Below are 23,446 nucleotides of genomic sequence, written 5' to 3'. Positions count from 1 at the left end.
AAAAACGTCCAGGACCTCTGTCTAATTTGGAATAATGGTCCAAAAAATGGAGGATCAGATTAGATGAGATCAAACCCCCAAAAGAGAGAATTGAACTGCGTTACAACGAATCACTCCAGTTTAAAATACTTCGAACCATTACCATTCTTCGTATCTTTTCATTCAGTCTGACTATCCACACAACCTTTCAAATATAATTAGTTCTTGAAACCGGTGGAAGTCGATTTACTCTTCTATGACACCCTGGATCATCACAGTCTCCTTCAAAATTCCTAAGCCATTCTCTCACTCCAGTCCAAAATTCTTCGTGCCACGGTCCAAATTTCTAAGCATCTTTTTGTTTTCGACACTGTTGCATATCGATACTAACTCTTCTATGACATCCTGGATTCTCATCGAAAATCACTTTATAATAATTTAATAATATTAAGGTATTATTCTACTTTTTTATCTTTTATCTTTAATCACTAATTTATAATTAATTTTTTACAGTATTTACTATTATAATATTTACTTGTGTTATAATTCCCGCTTTTCACGTTCAAATTGAGCGCCATTAAAAAACCAGCTTCTCATTGGAACGTCGCGATGGCGGGGGTATCGGCGGGTTCACTTTCGCAATTCATGTCGAGAGACGTGGTTGTAGAAATCCTTCAACCTGATGATGTGCTAAGGGCTCGAAATCCGGGTCGTTGGGAAACAATTTACTTTGAGTAGGAACTATCTTTTTTAAAAAAGGATTGAACACCGAACTCACTCCATCATTCATCATTTCTATGTTTTGATTTTTTAGTAATAAAAGTGAAACAAACAAAAGTGCAATAAAAGAATACTCACGAACCGTTTTATTTTATATTTCGGATTCTGATTAAATTATGGACGCCATGTTTATGCCATTACATGCAGTTTATAGGGTCCTAAAATAATGTCAATTATCTTGAGGATCAGTGGACTCGTTTCGAAGTTGCCATTATTTTTGTGATTGTCGAAAGAAAATCGGTGAGAGGCGTGTAAATTATGTACTCCAATATATAGCACACACGCTATGGCGATTATGAAATTTTGATGTGGTGATCCTTTAGCCTAGCAGGTTAAAAAAATTGTTAACAGGAAATTAAGTTTTTACGTTTTCTGCAGGATCCTAAATTCTTACGCCTGAATATACCTGGATCATCACAGTCTCCTTCAAAACTAAACCATTCTGTTACTCCAGTCCGAAATCCTTCGTGCCACGGTCCAAATTCCTAAGCATCCTTTTGTTTTCGACACTGTTGCATATCGATACTAACTCTTCTATGATATCCTGGATTCTCATAGAAAATCCTCAGTCGGACGACTTTCATAAGGCATCCTTCCCTACAATCACCACCAGTGGCTTCGCGATTTCCTCCCTAGTGAGGGATGTGAATAGGGGTTTTTATGAGCTTAAACACTGGATTATTTCTCCAACAGCGACCTTCAGAAACGACCAGGACCTTCCTCCACTTTGCCAAAACGAGTGTTCCCCATGGCAGCATGTTCGGTCCATCCACTATTCAGTATACGCTGCAGACATTCCCAAATATTACGATATAGTATAAAGATGATATTGTCATGTTTTTAGGAAACCCGAAACACAGTAGTGTGAACGATAAAGGGTTCTACGTGTAAATTATGTACTCCGATGTCTAGCATACAATTATGAAATTTTGGCGTAGTGATGGATCCGTTTAGCCTTGCTGGTTAAAATATATTTTTAACAGGAAACTAGGTTTTGACGTTTTCTGCAGGTTTCTAAACTCTTTCGCCTAGCATCCGATTTTCTTTCGACAATCACAAAAATAATGGCAACTTCGAAACGAGTCCACTGATCCCCAAGATAATTGACATTATTTTAGGATCCTATAAACTACATGTAATGGCTTAAACCTGGCTTCCGTAAATAAATCCGAACCCGAAATATAAAATAAAACGGTTCGTGAGTATTCTTTTATTGTACTCTTGTTTCACTTTTATTAATACAAAAACGACAAATTGTTACACTGGTTCATAGAAGAGGCGTTCAGCTTTACAACGATTATAATAACATTGAATTTGATACTCTCCAGAGGGGTTAAGGATTTTTTAAACAGAAATCTGAGAAAGAAAAATTGCCCCCCTCCAGATCCAGCTCAATAACGTACATTTCTTGTTTCATAAAAAGTACTATTTAAGGGCCTTAAAAGGTGCTTAAAACAAATTTGAATTGATTTTTGTAAAAACTTTTTTTTAGCCTATTTTAATGAGAGCATCTTTTCGTTTTTGTAAATTTTTATATATATCAAATCAAATTTAATAAAATTTGGCGTATAATAACCTTGAAATACATCAATAACAAATGAAAAAAAATACGTTTTCACGAAACTACTTAAATTAGTTAAAATATATTTTTCCTTGGTTCCTAGGTCTCATTGACAAGAACGCTCGGACACGTGACTAATGTTTTTCGACCTAGTATAATAAAAAAAGTTTTATTAAAATCACTGTTACCTGGTTGGGAGCCGTTGTGATTTTTCGTCGGGTGAAGGAAACCTGCCACGCCCAACTTTTAGACCATACCTCCCACCAAAAATGTCTATATTTAAATGTTTTTGGTCTATTGACGTACAAACCTAGTTAAAAATTTCAATTAATAGCATAAAATTAAGTTGAAGTTATTTTTTGTGACGACATACTTGCGCCTGACTATAGCATAATGTTAAAAAATAAATGCTATAAAAATTCGTATACCTAGTACCTAGTATCACAAAAAAAGAGAGGGAACACTTTTTGTCGGGCTAAGGAAACCTGCCGCGCCCACCTTATATTCAAGACCTCTCTCCATTACACAAAAATGTGCATATTTAAACGTTTTTGTTTTATTGACTTACAAACTAGTTAAAAATTACAATTTATAGCATAAAGTTAAGTTAAAAAATAAATGCTATAAAAATTCGTATACCTAGTATCACAAAAAAAGATGTGTCGTGACTTTTCGTCGAGCTAAAAAACCTGCCACGCCCGCTTTATGTCCAGACTCTATGATACCTCCGCTTGTAATTAATCAAAAGTTAGTAATATATAATTAATAATGTCATTTTATTTTCAAATGTTTAATGAAATTTTCTCTTTTTAACTAGAGATGCATTAGTGGATAATGCTAAAAACATGACACTTTAAATTCTCCAATAATGGGATTCAGGCAGGAAAATGGGACAGTTCTTTATCATGGTGTGACAGTGAGGACAGCCCATATGGGACTTGTCAGTTTTCGCCGGATATGATTTATGCGGACCCCATGCTCTAAAAATGAATCTGATTACATAAACAAGGTAAACATTTTTAAATCTGTCAAAAGCTGAAAACAGGGCGGAAAATCCGTTGTGTCGGCGCGGTCGTACATCTCACCCCTTATCGGCTCATTTAATCATAATTTTTTTCACTAGGTTCACAAAATGTCCATAATCAGACATTTCGAAGTCCGTCGAAGTGGAAAGTCTTAGAAGGCAAAAGCTCCATCGTCTAATGACATACGTGAAACTTCGGCTGTACGACATCATTAATGTTGATCTCTCTTGTGCCTCATCTCATTTATAAGTTCCCATGGGAGGTTATTGTCACGGGTGATGCAGACGAGCCGGCATTAGTATTAATCAGCGATGATCAAACAACTTTTTCATTTCAGATTAAAGGCAATAAAGAGTAAAGAAGGTAAGAAACGTTAAATATATGTTTTTCCTTGTTATTTTTTAACTTTTATTTGTGTTGTTTTTGTGAAAATCTCTTGAGTACGAATCAGATCTGAGGGCATATCCAAACATTTGCTATTGACAAATAGAAGGGCCAAGTCTGACGGCTAAACTGACGAGAAGTTTTTGTTATGGATCGCTTCCTTTTGAGTGCTGTCAAGTGGTTGAATAAATATGTAATCCGACAAAAATTACACTTCACAGCTGACAGTTGCATCCTATTTTAAGGAAAAATATAACCCCCAGCCTCTGCCTTTATTTATTTATTTTCAAACCAAACATTCGCCCCAAAAGCTAGTGTTGAAATTTTTCACAGCAACGTTGTTACAGGTTGATCCTTAAATCCGATTTAACTTTAAAGGAAGATAAAAACAAACCAAAGTTATAAAATAAATAAAATAAAGATAACTAATACAAATAAACATATAAATACATAATCGATCTCACGATAATATTGATAAATCAAAAGGTGGTGGTGTTTTATTGGCAGTGGGTACAAATGATCAAGTTTCTGTTACTGACTGATTTGTTCGTCTTAATTTTAGTTCTTTCAAAATAAATTTCGCTCTCCTAGGTTGTTTATGAGAAGCATTTTAACGAAATTGAACAGATCCTGTGGATAGTAATATTTCTAATACATTATATTTCGTGGTCTTTTTGACCAAATAATTTCTTTCAATTAATTAATCTTTATGTAAAGTATTGGTTGAAATTAAAAAGTTAGTGTAACGAGCGGGATTCGAACCCACGACCTTCGGCTAAATACGCGGCTGCTCTACCACTTGAGTTATCTTGACTTCGATCCACTCGCACACCAACTCCCCATCTCAACCGCACCTTTTGAATTTTCCCTCCTTTTTGCAATTTTTCAAATGTCGTGTAATCAGATTGGATTCTCGACGACAAATGAAATGGCCACGGAGAGCTTTAGTGAAGTGTACTTCAGTTTAAATCATTAAATTCACTAATTTCGTGGTCCGCTTGACCAATTAATTATTATAATTAATTAAGGATTTTAATTGAGATAAAAAAGTCAATGGTACGAGCGGGATTCGAACCCACGATCTTCGGCTTGATACGCCGCTGCTCTACCACTTGAGCTATCGTGACCTCGATCCACTCGGACACCAACTTCCCGCTCGTACCATACTATGATGGCGTGATGAAAATTGTCGGAGTAGGATGAAGATCCAGGGTTTCCGAAGTTCCGATTTGTACTTAAGATTATAGACGAATTTAAGTAGGTAATGTTTTTTAAAATTATTACATTATAACATCCGGGCGAATTAGGTTATTTAACGTTAGGTTTTTGTTTTATTAATACGTTACAGAAGCGCTATAGAGCAACAAGCAACTCTGTAGTTCTCGAATTGAAATTTATTATAAAAAGGGAAGAAGTAACCCCGTGATTAAACTGGAAAAACCATTCACACTTCTCACTAAGGAGAAAATCGCGATGCCATTTGGTACTTTTACAGTCTTGGGTGATTGTACGGAAGGGTTTGTGATGAAAGTTTGAAGATTGAAAGACTAGGGGATTACGACTTCTTACGGTTTCAAGAGGATAGGACATAAGATAGGACGCTGTTTTGCGGTACACCCATTTTGACATAGTGGATAGAGTAGAAGGATGAAGAGCATGAGTGTGTTGAACGGTAGAGTGATGTCTTCTCCTGATAGTATGGAATGTTACTGATGCTTTCAATGATAGGACGAATTCTGCCAAATAATGGCGAATGTCGATATGACGCACGGAGATGCTGAGGTTTTTCAACTTTGGGATTGATAAATATTATTAATATTAAAAGAACGTGTTATTTCAAAAAATGAGTATAAAAAACTAGATTCATGTTATAAAGTGTCTTAAAATCGTTGTGTTCACTATTCGCTCACCTTGGATTGGTTTTGCTATGTTTGAATGGATAGGTTCGAGATTTCCGGTGGCCAGGTAATCAATCGATACAAATCATGGTAAAAGGACGAAGTCCGATCATTGAAAGAAAGGTCTGAAATATATTCAACAAACCGTAATTTCCAATACTTGAAGGAAAAGCGTTCGACAAAACTCGGCCCAAGCGTAAATCTAATTTTATTTATAAAAGTACGTCGTTTTCAAAGGGGGCGTCATTTGGTAGGCTAATTTGTTTTTCAGAAAACGGCCCGAAAAACATCCTTCCTTGTCAACTTTTAAATCCCGTCTCCATGGTGATGACCAGATTTACAAAAAATTAGGCCAACTCGTGTTCGTTACTCTATCATGTCCACTCGGAGATTTCACAACTGATATGCTACTCAGGAAATGACAAAAAAATATCACAAACACATCTCCAAATTAGTTCCAAAATTATTAATCATAAACCCATCCTTAACCTCATAAACCTGAGCATCTTCCTTTGTCATATATTCAATCAATTCTGGTTCGAACAAAGCCACAGGGTGGTATACATCATTGCATTTCCTCTTGATCGGAAGAAATAGAAGCGGGTGGTCTGCAAGGCAGCATTCTTAGTCCCATATGGTTTTCAGTATATATTGCGGATTATCAATGCCAATACAATACAACGCGTATTTAGACGATACCTCCATCCTTTCTGGATCTTCATCATAATCTCCTAGGCCAACAACTTTCATACGGACCCTTTTCAGATAATTACCAAGACTGATGACGCGTCAATGGGTTACTTCTCCACTGTTTATAATAAACTTCAATTCAAGGACTAAAGAGTTGATTATGGCTCTCTAGCGCGGCTGTAACATATTAATTAAACAAAAACCCAACCTTATTTATTTTTTTTTTTTGGGGGGTGGGTTTACGCTGGCATATTACCCATGAAGTTTTCTATTTTCATTTTACTGCCGAGCGGGATCGGCCAACCAGGACCAGTTCCCCGCCGTGCGCCCGCACCCACTCATTCAGCTCCATCATCTTCTCATCTTCTAAATTTTCATGGTTGAAGATAATCAAAAAGAAACGTTTATCGACTTTAGAAATCCATAGATTATGTTGAAAGCTGATGGATTGTTGCTTGTTAGGACAGATTCTAAGTATATTGGTTTGGAAATGTTTGGGACTTTGCTCAGATTTTTTAGCAGTTTGTCTCTTTCATTTTCATATTCTGGACATTCAAAAATTATGTGGGAAGGATTTGAAGGGCAATCGCAAGTGGGACAGTTCGGAGACGATGCCAAACCGATTCTCTTCTTGTAGCTACCCCATAGGCCATGATTTGTCTTCAGTCTAAAAATAGTAGAATAGAACTCCTTTGACATTCCTTCTGGGCTATCGCCTTCCGAAAACCATGGTTTTTTCATGAGCTCAGGGAACAGTGACCTGTAATAATTGCCAACATTTGATGCGTTGTATTTTTCTTGCCACAGATTTCTACAAAACTTTTCCAAAAAGTTTTTCCCGTCATCTTTAGGAATTTTAATGTCAAGGGTTGGACCTGATGTTGCAGCCTCCTTTGCAAGTGCGTCCACCGTTTCATATTGCCATAAGCCTGCATGCCCTTTCACCCAACACAGTGCCACCCTTTTTCCCATGATTTTTGTCTCAAGCATTTTCCTACAGATTTGGGCAAAAATAGAGTTTCTGCATTTATATTCTGGGGTAATGTTATTTATCCTTTCTACAATGCTTCGACAGTCTGTGAGAATACAAAATTTAGAATCACCCAATTTTCGTATGTAATCGAGAGCATATATATCTCGCATTTAGAGAGCTTATAACTATCGCAATTAGTTGTGCTGTATAAACAGTCATTGAAGTTGGAAGCGAATGTTGTTCCTTGTATTCATGTTTAGGATCAAAAATGTCATAACCTGTTTTGCCATCGATGGAAAAGCCGTCAGTAAATACGTACACATGTTAACCTTACTTAACGTAACTGTCCATAACTGTAACATAACCCTACCTAACCCAACAGCCTACTTAGGCTAGTTGTAACATAATAATGTAACATAACAAACCGTACCTAATCAAACTCCTGCATAACTCACGAGTAGAAATTGGAACTTCCAGATTTCCATGACTCCCGGATCATTTACGATGTCATCAATTTACCTATAACCTCATCCTGAAATCCTATTATCCAATAATTACTCTTCTCACGAAACATACACATAATCGCCAAACTTGTTATATTTATTTATTTATGCATATAAAGAAACCTCCGATAAAGGACAATTTTTTTAAAATGTTAATAGGCCTCATACCCGGTAAAGGTTGATTTCAAAAGAAAAAATAATAAGTATTAGATATGTTTAATGAGATTTTTAGCTGATCAATCAAAGCTGTAGGTAAAATGTACAAAGGAAATTTTTAAAAGATTGTAGTCATTAAAAATCCATTTCCAAATTTATACATCACATGCAGTAGTACATATAGGGACTGCTAAGTTTTTTATGTGATACCAATTTCTTTTTAGAGGACATCTGAAGGGGGTTGAATGTAGTGACACCATGACTGTCCCTTAGCAAGAGGTATCTCATGTACCTACTCGCTCTCTAGATGGAGCCAAGGAATGACACCTCACGCCGAGAACTCGATATTTCCCCATTACCTTTGAGTATATTTTAGTTGAATTCCACCATCGTCCCTCTCATTCTATACACTTCGGCTAATAAATACATTCAATCTCAAATAAAGTACGAAACATTTGTGCTTTTTCAAAAATAGGAACAGGGTACTCGAATGCCGATGAGCTCAAGTATGATTCAGATATCAGGTGGCATTCCTACTCGCTCTCTATATGGAGCCAAGGAATGACTTCAATTAGATCTCTGCATGCAGAATACGCGTGCTTTGGCCCAGGTGTAGTCCGTGCGTATGGCCGATCCTGAGTTGACTTAGTCTATCGACCGCGCTCTTAACGCACAAGAACTCCAGGGACGACTTTATTGGATTGGGATAATCTGGAAGGTGGATTGTTGAAAATGAATTACTTTCTATTATTTCTCATAATATCAAGTAATAAATAAAAGAAATCAGAGGAAATATCCAGCGCCATAAAATGAATCTATGCACAATGTAATAAGCATGTAAAGTAATAAAAAAACGCATCGTGTTACAAGGATTTACATCCCTGGTGATATGATAAAATCTTTTAAACACAAAAAAATTTTAACTTTCTATTTAAATTTATGATTCGATAAATGAATAATTTAACTTTTGGATTATAAAAGTATTAAGTATTATAAATTATTAAGATAGAAAGATGTTCTCAGAAAACTCATAAAATCAAGTCTGCATCCATGAAAGACCAAGGATTTACCAGATTTATGGCTGGTGCAAACATAAAGCTCTTCAGATTTAAAAAAGCCTGATATTCAATGGACACAGAGGGAAAAATATAAAAATCTGAGAAAAAGGCAGAAGTTTTTTTTTAAATGCCATTCTCAATACTGCTGTTAAAATAAGATTACAAAAGTTTGAATATAGTTTTTTATTTTGGAATACACACAAACCTACTGGTTTGTGTGTGCCAGGTCTGACGGTGCGTAAGAAAAAACTGTTACCTCGTGTTAGCCTTTGGAAGAACCTTTCTTCGAGCGTGCACAACATCCACTGACCATCGGCCTATGCCCCACCAGCCAAGCTACCTCTGTTTTGCTTCAGTTTCCATAGCGACTCTACCATTCAACAAGTTCATCAACCTTTCTCCGGCAGGTCTCTATCAACAGTTGTTTCGGGGTTCGAGGCCTGTCATCCGGAAGCCTCTGGGACGCGGCACTGCTATAAACGGCGGGACCGGCGAGTTATTTCTTAAGATGGAAACAAGTGAATATTTGAAAAATTACGCTAGACTGCTTCTGAGCCTTGAGTCTTGAGTCTTTTGAAATTTGGGCTAGCCGAGAGCTAAGGGTTGTAAATTTTCCACCTACCTACCCCTGATATATTAAAACATAATCAATACGTTTGATTAAGAGAAGAATTTTACCTACTTACATAAACCGAGGAAAATAGAGGGAGTATTTAAGTAATAAATACAATTAAGAAAATAAAAGAACACTAAAAGCGTACAACCATTATTTGCCACTTTTCCTAGCAGAATGTGAATATCTTGACACCACGCTTTTGGTTTTCGAATTAATGATTCAATTAAAAATACCCATAGCTGGGTGTCGCGGCGTCCGGTTATAAGCTAGGAGGAGGTATGGCATTTGATCCTTCCATGCCGAACACGAACGACTTGAGAGCACTTTCTTCTGTCAGGATTTTTACTGAAGACAGTATTTTTGGTTTCGGGGTAAAAATTCAATTAGAAAAGACCATAGCTAGACGTTGTGAAGTCGGGGTATAAGCAGGGAGAGGCACGCAAGATCCTACCAAGCTCGTGAACGGACTTTCTGCCGTCGGGATTGTTTTATTCCCCCAGTAGTTTTGGCTTTGAGGTAGAAACATTATTAGATTTGATTGTAAAAGATGTGGCGACGGCAGGATTATGAGCAGGGCGAGGCAAGACTAATTCTCAACGAAACGCACAAATTCTCTCGAATTCCTAAAATGGTAGTTTTTACAGTGTCGTCTTGTGAAATTGTATCTATTGAGGGGGTAAAACCGTAGCCCGATGGCTGATCTACCTGCCAATGTAAAATTGATAATAGAAGAGTAAAATGGCAGAACACGAGTTACTACCTGTGACCACTGACATAAAATTCTAAAAATAGCTAAAAATAATGATTCATTAGCAAGTTACATAAATGTACTTTATTACAATAACTTATATTAAAATTTGTAGTTTTTTTCTAATGTCGAATTAAACGTAAAAAAAAGTTTGTTTTTTATTAGTGCGATGTCAGGGTTATAAGCATGGGGGAGCACATTAGATCCTACCGAGCCAAACGACTTGGGTGTAGGTTTTTATGTTATGATTACTTTATCCCAGACCTATTTTTGGTCGTAGAATCATACTGACACGATTGTACAAACCATTGTATATTAAAAAACAATTATTTCAAAAGAAATAGTTTTCCCTTTGGAAAAATTGGATGTAATTCCATCGCGGACTGGTAATCGTTGTCAGATGTGACTGATATTAGCTGCACTTGTGCGATTTGAACGGGCGATTCATTATGCTTTTGTAAATGGGGCAACATCATAATTTCATCAGTTTACATGAGAAAGCGTCGAAACGAAGAGTCAAAATGGTGCGTGATGGACCTCGGTTTATCCAGAACACCTAGACTATTATACAAATGTCAATTGAACGGTTCCCAAATGTCACAGGGCGATTTAAGTTAGAGTCACTTGCGTTAAAAGTACAATCCTAAAGGGCTGTTCAGAAACTGCATTGTCAGAAGTGATTCTTAAATCTGGTTGGATTTATCCTCATATGTCTTTTCTGTTCTAATAAACTAAAGGATTCCAAGGAAAGAAACAGACCTAAGGGAAAACCCGACTTTTCTATCTCTTTACATTGTCGTTACAACCACATGTTAAATTCATTTGGAAGAAAGGAATGTCGGTCGTAACTCGTTCGTTTCCCATAAAACCACTCACGCCCCTGACACTAATTGTCTTCATCATTTTTTTCCGATTGGATTCACTATTGAAAAGTCCGAAATTTTACTTTTTATCGCCCTGACCTTAATCCTTTGAAGCATTATCCGATCATTATCATAATTACCATCGAAGCCCTACTGTCTTCCATATTCATTCGAAGTTAATTATGTCGATAATGATTTTTTGCCATTTTCGAGGTGTTTTTATTTATTGAATCTTGACGAAATTTCGTTTAATTAACAAATATTATTCATGAGCCGTTGAAGCCTAGAAATTATGGTTTGTTTAAATTCAATGGATGGGCAATTACGGGAATGCGCAGCTTATACATAGTTGAGCCCATCATTTCTCGCAGCCAGCCGGCAATGTTGCACATTCGTGCTCTGGCCAAAATCGCTCATATAATTGGCCAATCTGATTGAGCGTTTGTTTGAGAAATAATGCGTCGCCTCGTCGAATTTATAACTAAGAGCTGGATACATCTGCCTATGGACCTTTCCAGGCGAATCGAATCCAAAAGGGATGTTAAGAAATTAAAATACTGTCTGGAATAGACAGTATTCTCTCTCTCTCTCTCTCACCCTCCCAGTCACTCCCTCTCTCTCTTTCTCTCTCTCTCTCTCTCTCTCTCTCTCTNCTACCACCTACCTATGTCACATTGAATATATATCTCCAAATGTTAAGGCTAATTATTAAAATTCTTCATTCGTTACGATCGTCAGGCTGTGCCAGTCATTGCAATTCCAGTTCTCCGGCAGAAGCTAACACGTTTTCCAAAGACGACACTGTAGAAACTATGATTTTTAATTAAGATTCGAGGAGTTTTGTGTCTCTCTTTTTTACCTTCTCGGCCTACGACTTGCCTATTTTATACCGCTGACGTCGTGACTTCTGGCTGATGTCTTTTTCAGTCGAATAACCTCGAAAACGTTTTTCCCAGTTTCTTCAAGAAATATTATGCATGTTGAAAGTAGGGAAAAATATTGGTTCGTACGCTTGAAGTTTAAATATTTAAACTGTTTTTCCTAGCAGTTTTTTCTTATCTTTACAAATGGACTAATAGTTTGTATTCTAGAAAGAAAACATCGTCAATTTTTCATGTAAGCAAAGGAATTCTTTCTGAGATAATTACGTGAAATATCTTTGGCTGTTAGGCTGATTGAATGATAACGAATGGTGGAGTGTATTCCTGTTTCACCTAAAACGTCGGCCGGGTCCTATATGCAATGGAAATGCAGCCCGTGCGTACCCTCAGTGAGATTGGTCTTCCAATTCCAATCCTTCTCCGGATGGAAATTGGAAATATGAATTTACATGTAAAATGCGCCCAGTACCTGTACCCGGCCACCTGTACCCATATTTCAAATACACATCCGAATCCTGTATAATATAATAAAAAAATTGATGATAACTGAAAAAATGTTATAAAAATTGAGGAAATTATATAATAACAATATTATATATTTCAGATGATATATATATATATATATATATNGTATCTAGTACTAGTGTATGAATACGTAATTAAGAAAACAAGAGTGGAGAAACTACCCACTGGTAGTACTCCTAACTATTCTTTATTCAATTGTCACTGGATAGAAGATCCCGTGGCCATCGTCTTTTTAGTCGGCGAAGAGGGTTGGAAGGAATTCGTCGGGATGAGAGGATTTGAATTTGAGGATTTATGGTGCTTGGGAGGTTTGCGAAAAATTTTTGGTAACGGGAGTGGATTACATCTTGGACAAAAGGAATATTTAGGTCTTTTTGGGTAGTGTCGTTGGACACATAAAAGGGAGCATTAAGGATTTTTCTGAGGATGATGGATTTGGCTCTTTGAATGCATAGGATATTAGAATGTTTGGTTGAACCCCACACTTCCAGTCCATAAGTCCATATTGGCTTCACTAGGGTGATATAAAGTAGGCTTTTGTTTAAGAGAGGTAGGTTAGAACGTCTGTCAAAAAGTCGTGAAAGTGCTCTGTAACGTTTCATAACTTCTTGCCGTTTCAGTCGTGTGTGGGGATTCCACGTCAGACGTTTGTCAATGTATAGTCCTAGGTAGCGCACCTTGTCCGCAATTGGGAGGGGTATTTGATTGAAGTAGACTGGAGGAGGGATCTTTTTGCGGAGGGTGAAGATTATGTGGGTGGATTTTTCTGGGTTGAATTTGAGTCTTTTTTTTTATACCATGATTCCAGTAGTGTGAGGTGTTCTTGAAGGTTTCGAGTGGAAATGACTGGATCACAATTGCTTGAAAGGATCGCTGTATCGTCTGCAAATGTTAGAGTGGTAGTTTGAGGATGGGATGGGAGGTCTGCCGAGAACACTGCCCTGCAAGGTGAAGGTGGTTTGGGGAAGACGCTGATCCTTCAATGACTCGGAAGTACCAGTCAGTGAGGTAGCTTCGAAGGATAAGCTAATAGGTTGAGGGAAGGATGTCCTTGAGCGAGAACAGCAAGCCCGGGTGCCAAACTCGATCGAAGGCCTGGGCCACATCAAGAAAGGCCCCCGAACAATACTGTCCCAACTCAAGAGAGGCAGAAATAACATCTACAACTCGGTGGCACTGCTGAACTGCTGAGTGACCGTCACGAAATCCAAATTGATGGTCGGGGATAACTTTTTTAGAATTAAGCATTGGGAGGATAAGTTTTAAAATAAGCCGTTATAGTATTTTTCCTAAAATCGGTAGTAGGCTAAGAGTCTGTAGGAAGTAGGACAATGTGTGTGTTTTTTGGGTTTAGGAATCATACGGATGACAGAATGTTTCCAGGGACTAGGAAAATAGGTTGTGCGTCGGACTGAATTAAATATATATTTGATGAATATTACGGATTTCTTTGGAAGGTGTTTGATGATTTGGGGAGTTAGCAAGTCAAATCCAGGAGCTTTTTTAGGTTTGAGCTGGCGTATAGCATACTGGACATCTGACGGAGAGAAAGGTTTAGGAGGAAGAGATAAAGGGAGAGGAGAGTTTAGGAATTCTTCGATCTATCGAACATAATCTGGGTCTATGATATTGGCGTGTGGGGTGAAGACAGTGGAAAGGTGATCTGCAAAATGATTGGCTTTCTCCTCGTCTGATTTGGACCAAGATCCATCTTGTCGGCGAAGTGGGGAGGATACGTTATGGTAAGATAGGATTTTTCGAGTAGCCACCCAGAGCGACTTATTTTCTGTTGTTCGTTGTTGTGTGTACTGTCTGAATTTGTCGGAGCGGTAAGCTCTCAATTCCATGTTTAGGTGGTGAGTTAGTTGTTCAGTACTCGCTTGTCCGAAGGGTAGCGGGTCCTTTGCCACTCTTGGCGAGCATGCCTTTTTTTATTGATCAGTTGGCGTATGTAAAGTGGTAGGTTTATGTGTTGTGTTGAGGTGTGTTCGTAGGTGTGCAGCTTCGAGGCATTGATGGCGTTTGTTATTGTAGATGTTAATTGTTCTATGGCAAAGTCGATGTCGTCGTTCGTCTTTAAAGATATGTTAAGGTTTGTATTGTTCTCTACGTGTGCATTGAATAGGTTCCAGTCTATTGGTCCATTTAGTAGTGTTGCTCTGGGTGCAATAGGGATTGGGTAGGTGGCAATACAGGGCAGAGAGGGATGGAGGGAGAGAGGGAGGGAGAGAGGGAGAGAGAGAGAGAGAGAGAGAGAGAGAGAGAGAGAGAGAGAGAGAGAGAGAAATGGGTCAAAAGGATGCATATACATGGGGATTCTGTTTTAGACGCGACATAGGAATTTTTTTAATGTTAATTTATTTCTTATGGCAAAAGCTCCAACTCCGGTTCCTCGGACGTTTACAATATTATAGCTACATTTATTAAAACGAAAAAGAAGGATTAATTTTATTTTAAATAAAAACAGATTAAAATAAGTAAAATATGTGATTCATATAAATATATGTGTATATGTTTCCATGTGTTGTTGTCACTGTTGGATTTCAGGAGTGGAGAGAAAGTATTTGATTTGAACTGACTTTACAGAAAGACCTTAAGGACAGCTTACAGAGGGCGTTTGTCCAGTTCCTTTTTATCCGTGTCTTTGATATTGTCTCGTCTTGGGGATAATTGCTTGAGGGGGCGGATCACTTCTGAGATTCTTTGCAAAACGACTTGTTTTTAGGTGGCGATCTTTATTTTTTATTATTAATGTAACTTATACAAAAGCGCTTAAATGGGTGAAATCTTTTTTTTGTTTGCTTGTGGTAGCTAGTGCTTTTTCCCCCTTTAAGCAAGGGGTTGTTTGTGCGAAAGGATACCAATTCATGTGCCGGAAAAAACCGGCAATTTAACTTTCATCTTTTATAATAATTGGACTAAAATATTTTTCAAGTATGAATATATAAAAGTATGAGGTCAAAGTTATTTAAACAGTCTTAGGGATAGTTAGGGCTAGAAATTTATTATTAAGATTATTAGGCAAAAAAAGGCTCGCTAAGGGAAAAAGATTGTCATAAAATTAAAACCTGTTAATACAAGTTTATAATAATAGTTAAAGTAATGATGATGTTCTTAAACCGCCTATTCACCGTTAAGGATAATCTACAGGACATTTAACCCAGTTAGGCCGTGTTTTCAAGCCTCCCCCGATCGGCCGTAGATGCTATCTCTAAATTAAATGTTAAATTAATTGAATTATTTTCAAGCAAAAAGTTCTTCCTACTTTTACACTTTTATTATTTTAATTATTATTTAACGTTCTGATTCTTGGACTTGTTAAAACAGTACTTTATAATAATCCTTGGTTCCTTATAGAGAGCGAGTTGGAGTGTCACTTAATATTTGAAACGTACTTGAGCACAATAGCTGTTAAGTTAATTAAGTCCTATTATCATTTGGAAACCATTGCTGTTTTTTGTTGTTGTGTATATTGGGTTTGAAAGTATTTATTAGCGTGAGTGTATAGTACGAGAAGGATGATGGAGGAATATAGAGTATCCCATCTACTCTCAATTAACTTAGATATATCATATGTATATATGGTGATGGAGAAATATCAAGTACTCGTTGTGAGGTGTGTCATTCATTGATTCCTTATAGTAAGCGAGAAGGAATACTATTCGATTTTAATATTTGTTCTTAAGCACAGCTAGTATTTGTGTCCCTTGATCCGATTTTTGAAAAAAAAACACGGATATTTTGTGCTTTATTCTAGTATATAGAGATTGAATGTAATTATTAGCGTGAGGTAGTGCGAAATTAATCAAGAAGAATTAAGAAATTAGCTTAGGTATATCATATGTGTATATGGAGATGGAGAAATATCGAGTAATCGGCGTCGTTTTAGAGAGCGAGCAGGAACGCCATCCGATTTTACAATTCTGCTTGAGCACATCAACTAGTATTTGGGTCCCCTTTTATGATTTTGAAAAAAAATGGACGTTTTGTGTTTCTTTTTCTTTATATTGAGAATGCATGAATTTATTAGTGTGAATGTATAGTCAGACGATGGTTGAATGTGGAGTACCTCAACGACTTCAATTAGCTTTGATATTTCGTGTAGATGTGTACCGATTTAAAAAATATGGCTATTTCGAGTTTCTTTTTGAGTACATTAAGATTGACGGTATTTATTAGCATGAATGCATAGTGTGAGAGGGAACCATCAGTCGAGTACCCCATCAATCGACTTCAGTTAGCTTAGTTATAACATAGGTCTAAAAGGTGATGGAGAAATATTGAGTACTCGGCGTCGGGTGTCAGTATAAAGAGCGAGTAGGAATACACCCGAAATTATAATTGTATTTAAGCAAATCAGCTCATTTTTCTGTAAAACCCACCTACAAATGCTTGATGCCTGAGTTCTAGGTATTACTTCCGAAATAAGTTACCATTCATAATACCCAAATGAGCAGCACGGGAGATTACGTACAGTATTAGACTGCGTTGAATCTGAGAAAAGTAGGAATAGAGAAAAAATTTGTCTCTTGTTCTGGGTCCCAGTGCAAAAAGCCGGGGAGTTTCACTAGCATCTGTAGGACCCCCTCCCCACTAATTGCCTTAAAAAGAATCAATGGATCACGTTAAAAAGTCACACCTAGTGGAAGAACACCTCAACAGAAAAATAGAGCAACACTAACAGTGACACAGATCTAATAGTACCATTCTCATCCACTTTTCCAGATCCATTTTTAGTACATGGTCACGCTCTGTTGTTTCCGGTTGTGGTTCCAGTCCCATGAGCCCTTACTTTAGATAGTTGGGCAGCCTGATGGGTTCCTTTTATGCCTTCACCCACCTGACACTAACTTTATTGTTTTCTCCTATGGCCATTAGGCAAATTAGGCAAGCAAGGGCTGATCATCTTTTACACATTGATCAGCTTTTTATTCCTTCCCTTTTATGCTAGGCTGGTGTATTGGATTAGAGCTAGGTTAGGTTTGATTCATAAATATTGGTTGCCTTCTTCCTCATTTTTCAAGTATGATCCTTATGTGGCTCTTGAAGTACATATTCAAATGTCAGGTGTTCCCTTTTGTTACTATTTTCAATTCCAAAACTATGTAAATCATCCATATCCTTTTTTGGATGACTTAGTACCTGTCCGGTCTCATTCGTGTGCGTGAGCTATATATTCGCTCTTTGACACTCCCACTTCTCATGAGTTACACATTCTGTTGCCGAAGCCAGAAAAGAATGTGGAACTTCCACATATCCTAGAGACAAGGACTGATCTTCGGTGATCTATTTTACAAATCGGTCAACTTCCTATCTCCTCTCTTTTATGTTAGATTAGGGTATTGGTAAGGATTATTGCTAGATTAGGTTAGGTAGGGTTTAGGACGGGATAGGTTAGGTTACGTAGGTAAGGTTAGAGATAGGGACAGGTTATATTAGGTATGTATCGGCTAGGATAGGTAGGTAGGGTTATAGATGGCTATGTTAGGTGAAGATGTGTTAGATTAGGCTGAATAACCGCTTTTTGAGAGACCATTTATGCGTCATAGATTTCGCGATACCGAGCAGTGCGTATGAGCTAGGCTACGTTAGATAGGTATGGTTATAGGTAGGGTTGGTTAGGAAGCGTTAGGGTTATGGACGGGTAGGTTGGGCAGGGAATAAGTTATTTTAGGTAAGGTTTTGGACTATATAAGCTAGGTTTGCCAAGAGGGCTAGCATAATGGTTAAGCTAAGAGACGAGTTATGTTAGATTAGGTTGGATATACTATTTTTAGCGTGACTACTTTCGCGTTATCAGGCAGTACGCATGGGCTGGGTTACGTTGGGTTCGTGCAAGAGCTAGGAACGGGTTAGGATAGTAATTAGGCTAAGAGACGGATTTTGTCAGATTTGGCTGTATGTACATTTTTTCCGTGGCCATTTTCGAGTTAGCTCGGAATGTACAAGGGCTGGTTAACGTTATATGTTTGGGTTAGAGTTAGGGACTGGTTAGATTAGAATTTTCCTCCCTAAGCATGGTACACCCTACAATGAAGGAGATTATTTTCCCATCTAAGTCCTTACATGATTACAGAATGTTTTGTAGATGTAGATGTAGATGTAATATTTCAGGGTATGGTATACTGCGCCCTTTGAGAGCTATTGTATCCCCCGTTCTCTGCGTAAAGCTCATCGGTGAGTCCTATTTCATCAAGAAACTTGATTAATAGGCCCGGTTTTAATGGTTGAAGCTCTTCTATGGTCACATTGTACATCCCAAAACATTTCCTCCTGCGGGCTAATGTAGCTCCGCAGTTTGTTAGTAAGTGTGTTGGTGTCTCTTCGGCTTCCTTGTAGAATCTACACGTGCCATCTTGGATTGTTCCAATTTTCTCTGGTGGTCATCCACACCGTCCGCGTGATGCGTTGGACAGGAGGATGGGGTCGTGCGGTGACGTGCAACTTATAACCTATCCCGCCCCCGCAGGCTTTTGCCTTCTCGTGGCGCCACTGTTAAGGTCTCCTAGGAGGCTGAACAAAAAGAGACCTGCAAATCTCACGAATCGATGGATGGGGTGTAGCAAATACGCGGCTGTTGGGTCGCTCGTTCCTTCCGATGAGTAAGAGATACCGAAGAGGTTCGGGTGGTCCCGGCGGTCGTTTGTGAAACTGGCTTGTGTGATGGGCGTCTGCTCCTTGGAGGATCTTATTGGAGATGCCGCAGAAGAAGGGTTGCTCTTGCGACCGGCTAAGATAGAGTTGGCGGACGGCGGCGGGGAGGACTTCGAGGTTCGGACAGGGGCCCAAGACAGGTGTCCCCGGGGTCTGAGCCCGAACGTTTGACCGCTGTCGATCTAGCATCGGGGGAGAAGTAGTGCACCTCCCCCTTCCCGTCATTGATGGAAGAATCTCAGAGGTGAACTGAGAGGGAATAAGCCGGCGGGGAGTTGCCCTTTGGAGGATCTCGGTAGGATACCGCAGAAGAGGTGTGGGTGCTCGGAAGCGGGCGATAGAGGACTGAGTGTGGGGTCGCTCCCTGGAGGATCTCGTTCAGAATTCCGCAGAGGGAAGATTCTCCCGTGTGGTCGACTATGTTAAAGAATGTTGTCTTTGAGAGTGAGGGTTCTCTCATTTGTTTCCTCCATGTGCGATTTTTAGGGTGCAAATCGCTGAGGAATAGCTCTCGGTAGGGGTCCCGAGAGTAAGTCGACTGGAGAAGCCTTGTGGATTTCGGCGCGATGCCGCAGAAGGGGAGATGATTTTCTTCACCTGGCCTTTATTACCAAGAGAAGTCGAGCGTGTGTAAGGGACTTCGGTCCATCCATTCATCTCTGAAATCCTCGCTGCTGGCCTGGCCACGGAGAAAAATAAAACCAAATGGAAACCGCAAAGTAAATAAAACCAAATGGAAACCGCAAAGTAAATAAAACCAAATGGAAACCGCAAAGTAAATAAAACCAAATGGAAACCGCAAAGTAAAGAAAACCAAATGGAAACCGCAAAGACAAAAGATTGGTATTGTACCGATCACATTTCTCCAAAGTGGCCTGAGCATAGAGGCGGAGTAATGTCTCTTGGCTCTGGGGGCGGCGGTTGGCTCTATATTCTAGGGTCCCCGTCGCTCACCAAAGGGCAACCAACGAGGAGATTGAATTGATTAACTATCCTCATAGTCACCAAAGTCACCGAACTCGTGTGGGAGAAGACTCTAACAAGTTCCGGAGTGGGTGTAGGAACAACCGTTGAGTAGTAAAAGGCACCTGCGGGAGCCTGCGAGAGCTCGACTGGGCTTGTGAAGAGTGAGTGTTTGCGATTGAGGATCCCAATCCGACCCGCGGGATTTATTTTCCGAGGACTCGGATTCAACCCCCCCGAGGCGACTGGCTGGGATACGGTCGACTAGTTCGGCTTTTGAACGGTCATATCGCCTCACTCACCCTGGGAGTCATGGCCCACTCTATGTGGAACCACGGCGACAACGGGTGGTATAATGTGGTTAAGACTCGAGACCCCGAAACGGCTCACCTCGTGTTCTCTTCCACGGCCCTGTTTCTCAATCCGAATTCCTTCATTCTATCCTGTGACCCCTCCTAACCCTTGGTTACAAGGGGGGTATCCGGGCACAAAATAATGGTGCAGCCCAGAGGGCGTGACAACCTCTCTAAAGCACAAGCTGTCTTATGTCGGCCTCAGGGTCGGCAGGGGCGGCGGGTGCCTTAGCAGAGCCACACGAGGGACAGTGCACCAGATCCTGTCTACAAAGATGGGGGAGGGTTGTATGGCCATCTGTACCACGGGGTGACTCAACGTTTCAAAAACCAGCCCAGAGTCACATTGGGATGGACTCGTGGTGGCTTGTAGTGACGCCCCTGGCGGGAACTTAGACAGAGGCTGTCTTCTATCTGGGACCTTCGTGAAGCGTACGTATGGCCAATGTATTACCCCCCGTTCCTCACGGGAGACGTTGCGACCGGACGACAGCATGTAAGCGTTGAGGACGTCATGATCATGCTACAGTCCCTCGAATGCGTAAGTAAGCGATTGGAAAAGGGTAGTGATATCGGCGGTCTTTGACTCGAGTATGCTTTGCATTGTTGTGCGTATGACCGGCGTGGTACCCTCGGGGAAGCGAAGGATCGGACCACCTAGGCTAGACCTATGGCGTCCCTCGATTACGTGCAGCAGTTGTAGGCTGAGCTCGATAAGAGACCTTTTTACCGTAGACAGTGCTCATCTAGGGGGTGGGTAGCAATCCCACTATAATCCGAAACCGTTGTCGGGGCGTTCCCGGAAGTTTCTACGCTGGAGGAGCCTCTACACTCAGAGAGATAGAGTCGTCTTCTCTATCTAGGGAGTACGCGAGGGGGGGCGGGGTTATTTATTTCGGCCCGTTAGCCCCTCGCGTGCGGCGTACGACCCGACGCACAATGCGGGCCCGACCACTCGGAATGGACAAGCGGAGAGCGTGGCTACTGTCCCTTAGGGGCCGGGACACCACTACACCAATGCTGCGGCGGTAACAGTACGGTAATTTTCCGTCGTATGCAGAGGTGCGTCAGCTCTCATCTTGAGAATCAAAACGTCCGATAAGGCCGTATAGGCTAGGTGCGGACGTTAAAGATCCTCTTGTCTTGTTGACGATGAGTAAATCGGGAACGTATGTTCCAATTTTCTTTAGGTGTCCATTTAATCTACAGTGTCCTGTCAGGAATCCTGTTAGGATTCGCAGTCTGTTCCTGCTTCCTTTGACACATTCTGCGATTTCTTTCCTACCAAAATTGGTTAGAAGATTCTTGGATTGTCTATGTCCAATAAGTGAATTCGATAGTTCCCTCATTTTCTTTTTGTCCTTCTGTCTGAGATATTCGTTAATAGTGTGGATTCCTATGCCACAGAAGGGTTCGGGTCCTATCAGCGGTGTAGCAGCCCCTTTCCTTGCAAGGGTGTCCGCTTTCTCGTTGCCTTCTACTCCCATGTGTCCTGGGACCCAGCAAAGACTTTATTCTGCATACCTAATATATTTAGTTTGGTTTTGCAGTTCAGCACCATCCTTGAACAAATGGTATTTGAGCTTAGTGCTTTGATGGCTGCTTGGCTATCTGACATGATAGCTATATTCTTGTTTTTGTATCCTCTATTTAGATTGAATTGGATACAGAATGTTTTTAAATAATAAGATTTATATTAACGCTAAATGAGATACCCATACTTTTTAGGCAAATGAACAGGCTGTATAATAAAAGAACTATTTTCTGGCTGCGAGTTGAACAAAATTAAATGAGGCTAACTTATTGGCCATTAAGAAAACTCCCTGGAAATAGTTTAATTAATTGCTACTATTTAATTATAGCTTTTTAAAAGAGAAGGCCTAATTAATTTGTTCTCTGTAATTTACGCCTTTATTAAATTTGACTGTATAGTTTTACGTAGAGTTTTGTCGAGTTCAAAACTGTTGCGCTTTAATGCATGAGAGTGTTTTACACTTATACATTTTCATCATTTTCATTTGAACCCGACTTGAAAGGGTCACCAATAATTAAGAATTCTAATTATTGTAAAATATATGTGTTTCTAAGAAGGTTCAATTTGAATATTTCCTAATTATAAACATAAAATTAAACTGTTAATTATTATTCTCCCTCTCGCGGGTTTCACAAGGATAACTTTTTGCAATACTATTCTGTATAAATTATGATGAAATAATCGTTTAAAATATTTTTTGTTCTGTTTTGAAACGCTTGTGATCATCAATCTCTAGCCGCGCGTATTTTTTTCTCGAGGAGATCGTTTATCCTGTTAGAATCGGAGGCGGCGATGAAATTGAAAAATAGCGGAAAGGCGTGCGATTCGGCTTCATTTGGTAGAACGGAACGGTTTTTATAAAGGAGAGGATTCGTAAACCGAAATAGCTGCCAAGTTATGAGGGATTGGACCACCCTTCGCGATTTTGGCATAGCCCGCCACCTAGGCCACAAATTAACGTTATTGAGGTGGACGTCCTTTTTAGTGTATTATTTATTTCCACCCCCTCCCACCACCACAGTTTTCTACAATATTGATGTCCCGTTTAAAAAAAGAGATGGCAAAAACGGCGTGGTCAACAGGTGAAGTTTTTACCCAGTCGGAGATGGTTCGTTAAATTGAAAATAACGATGATTTAAGTTCACGTAATTTTTTGTGAAAAAAAAAACAAATCAGGAGAAATTGCGAGATCAACTCTCTCAAAAGCCATTGAGAATCTGAAGCGATACAGATAAGATTAGCATGGTAATGATGATTCCTTTTTTAAAGGCGGTAAATGTTATGAAGAAAAGTTTTTCGTCT

At 39.3% G+C, this 23,446-nt stretch overlaps 1 protein-coding gene across 4 annotated transcripts in view; it reads right to left on the bottom strand.

The window, feature by feature from the left end:
* LOC106666663 (MAM and LDL-receptor class A domain-containing protein 1-like) overlaps positions 1-23,446 on the bottom strand; it is a 123,901-nt gene that overhangs the window by 33,299 nt on the left and 67,156 nt on the right. Inside the window, exon 1 of one of the 4 annotated variants that reach the window (XM_024230116.1) lies at positions 9,264-9,307. The exons of the other annotated variants lie outside the window; for them this stretch is intronic. The gene's annotated coding sequence lies outside the window, so the exon portion shown is untranslated. Of the gene's footprint in view, positions 1-9,263; positions 9,308-23,446 lie in introns of those variants that run through there. 4 annotated transcript variants of the gene reach the window in all.

Source organism: Cimex lectularius, unplaced genomic scaffold, assembly GCF_000648675.2.
Source record: "Cimex lectularius strain Harlan isolate CLEC.00 unplaced genomic scaffold, Clec_2.1 scaffold56, whole genome shotgun sequence".
NCBI classification, from domain to species: Eukaryota; Metazoa; Arthropoda; class Insecta; order Hemiptera; family Cimicidae; genus Cimex; species Cimex lectularius.
Note: the sequence above shows the minus strand (reverse complement) of the source record. Positions and strands in the feature narration are given on the sequence as shown.